The sequence below is a fragment of the Suncus etruscus genome, chromosome 12 (assembly GCF_024139225.1).
Source record: "Suncus etruscus isolate mSunEtr1 chromosome 12, mSunEtr1.pri.cur, whole genome shotgun sequence".
NCBI lineage: Eukaryota > Metazoa > Chordata > Mammalia > Eulipotyphla > Soricidae > Suncus > Suncus etruscus.
Genome location: NC_064859.1, coordinates 36,097,962 through 36,101,519, shown reverse-complemented (window position 1 = coordinate 36,101,519; position 3,558 = coordinate 36,097,962).

Genomic DNA, 3,558 nt, shown 5'->3' with positions numbered 1-3,558 from the left:
CTGTCTTACTTGCCTAAGCAGCATCATTACTCTCAGGAGGACCCAGTGGGAGTGGTGATATTTGGATCACCACTGTGGGAGTTCCTTGGCTGTTTTTTCTCCCTGTCCCTTTTGTATATGCATCTATGTGACTTAGATGTCTATGTTGATAAAGGCAAAATAGCTATATTTTTGCTTTCCAGTTTTTCAATAGAGACACAAAACACCTTACTTGACATGAAGGTCTCCAAAGTCCCCAAGGGAAAAAACTGACAACAGAAATGGCTTCAGAATTCTTGAATTAAAGGAATGAAGGAGAACACTGACCCTAGTCTGAGAAGCTCTCTGAGAACTATACCTTACACATTTGCCTTTCTTATGTGATGGTTCTTAATCTTGTGAATATATTAGAGAAGCACAAAGGCTTCAATGCTTTCTACTGGCCTAAGTCTTGGTGATTGTCAGAGCTGTTTGTAATTTTTTCCCCTAAACAAGATATTTGTTTAGGGATTCCTTAACAGTTATACACCAAAATTTTTTCACCCTTTAAACTTTCTAACTGTCTAGAAAATTGCACTGCCCCTCTTATTGCAAAAAGCTGTGATGTGTTTTATACTTGGAATTACAAGTAAGGTCACTGTAAATTCTTGACACTCACATGACAATCTCAAATTTGTGACACTTGTTCTTATTAATTTTGGAGCCTGGGCTATATAAAGTTCTATTTTTTTAGAGATCATCAGTTACAGGCTCACTCTTCCTTCCTTCCTTCCTTCCTTCCTTCCTTCCTTCCTTCCTTCCTTCCTTCCTTCCTTCCTTCCTTCCTTCCTTCCTTCCTTCCTTCCTTCCTTCCTCCCTCCCTCCCTCCCTCTCTTCCTTCCTTCTTTCCTCCCATCCACCTATATCCTTATTTTATTCCTTCCTTTATTCTTTCCTTCCTTCCTCTCTTCTCTTTTTTCTCTCTTTTTCTTTCTTTCTCTTTCTTTTTCTCTTGTCCATTCTTCCTTCCGACTTTTCTTCCTTCCTTCTTTTCTTTCTTTTGTTCTTTCCTTCTTTCTTCCTTCCTTTCTTTTGTTCTCTCTTTCTCTCTCTCTTTTTCTTTCTATCTCTCTTCCTTCCTTCCTTTCTTTTTTCTTCCTTCCTTCCTTCCTTCCTTCCTTCCATCTCTCTTTCCTTCCTTCCTTTTGTTCTTTCTCTTTCTTTTAGCTTCTTGTTTTTAAAGATTCTATTCCTGACATGTTAAACTATCAAACCTGTAGTAGCAGGGACTAGAACAATAATGCAGCAGGTAGGGCACATATTTTGCGTATGCCTGACAAAGTTTTGATCTATATTATCCTCTCCAATCCCCACATCATTGCTAGGAGTAATTCCTGAGTACAAAAGCATGAGTAATCCCTTATTATTGCTGGGTGTGATCCCCCAAAGATAGGTGTATATGCCAGTGTTCCCTCCTTCTTACCCAATCTAAAAGAATCAATACCATGAAAAAAGTTTTGATAGGCAATACAAATATTATAATGCATTATTATTATTATTATTTTGGAGACACATCCAGTAATATTCGAGCTACATCTTGCATGGTACTGTGTTCCAGCACTGCTTGGGAGACCTATCTATGCCAGCCATTAAAATTGACCACTCACATACAAATATAATCACCAGGCCTTTAAGCTTTCTCCCAGGTCTCTTGTATTATTTTTTTCATGATGCATTAAAAAAGATAAATTGCTTAATTAAAACAGAGCAATAGATCACTGATGTCATTCATGATGGAATGTAACTTAAAAAATGTATTTTTACTCAGATCCGAGACCAATAAGAACTTTATACAGTCTCCTCGACAAAGCAATGCTATATCCTAATCTGCAAATCCATTCTGTTATGCTCACTGCTCTCCTTATTAATCAGTTCTACAGAGCTATACCTTTCTCAGTACTGTGACACATAGTGCATTTTTATGCTTCTGTTACTGAGTGGCCTTTTTTATATTTTCACTTTATCTTGCATTCAATTACTCATCGTTTCATCTGTAGAATAGAATACCATCACTGCCTACATTTAGGTAACAGCATGCTATATCATTTTGCTTCATATTTTTTTACTTGTAGCTCTTTTAGAAAGAAACTTGTTTGAGAAATCTTGGCTATGTCTTTGGAGAGAAATCATTTACCTTCTTTTATTTGAGCTGTAATTTGTCCCTCAGTCCTTCTATTATTAAAAGAAACACCTTATTTACATTTACTCAGTACCTATTAATTCATTTAACTGCCTGATTGTTACAGTTTTAAGAAAAACCAAGTGATTTTCTTGCTCTCAAACACTGTTGATCTATTTTATGAATTCCACTGTGCCACATTTATAAGTCTGTTTAATTTATTTGCCTCTCAGATGTAAGAAAAGTGGTCAAAAAGAATCCCTGTCAAAGAGAAAAGTAGATACCAGGTCTAGCAATATGGCACAACATCTTGGACCGTGTGTCTGAGTGTGAAGGTTGCTATACACTTAATTCTATGTAAATTTCCTCTAATTTTCTCCTCTATTATCTTTTCTAGTATTTTACTAGTTTTAGAATACCTATGGTAGAACTTTTCTTTTCTCTCTTGAAAATTCTAAATAAATCAGGGTATGGAATATTACTCATTGAAAGAATATGGAATATTACTCAATCTTACTCATATTCCTCTTTAAGAATCATTGCTGGCAGAAGCCATGTTGTTTATATTCTATACTCAATAACGAATAATAACAGAACTGATTTTACTTGAGGAAAGACAAAGGAACCTCAGGGCTGCATTCTGCAATGTTTTGTTCTCAGGTTATTCTGCTTGAATGGTAAGATCTCCTATTAGATATTAGGTCACATTTTGCTTTCTTTATGAGAAATCCCCTATAGGGGAACACTTAATATTGAGCTGTGAGTTGTTACTGATCTATGAGCTTATGAGTATGTATGAAAGGGGGTCAAATGATAATAATAGTACATTTGTGTCTTCAGAATTTCAAATACCCACTGTTTAAAAAATACTGTAGTAAGCAAACACATTTCAGCATTCATGTGTACCCACATGCACACACTACCACATCTCCTCTCTTGAGATGTATAATTTAATACTTTAATGTTTGGATATATAATTGGGCTCTCTCTATTAAAACTGGTTTTCGTATTCTCTGAAAGGTAGGTAAATTTTAAGAAGACCATATTTTAATAAATTATAATATGGCCACAAATAACTCAACCTAGAACCTATATAAAATATAAGAACAACATATTATAGCAACCATTATAAATTGAATGCTCAGTATACACCTGCTGCTCATTTTTTTTCCAATTTGCTTTATTTTTACAATGCCATTAATATGTTTTTAATTATCTGCTTTTGCATTTTGTTTTTCTTTTCTTTGTTGTTGTTTTGTTTGTTATTTTTGCCACAACCAGCATTAATTATCTGTTTAATACAGATGGAGAAAAAAAGGCAAAGAGGGATGTTAAGAAAGCTATCAAGAAGCTGGGAACACAGTAAAACAGATAGGGCATTTTTCTGACATGTGTGGAGAGTGTCTTGCATGTAATGGACC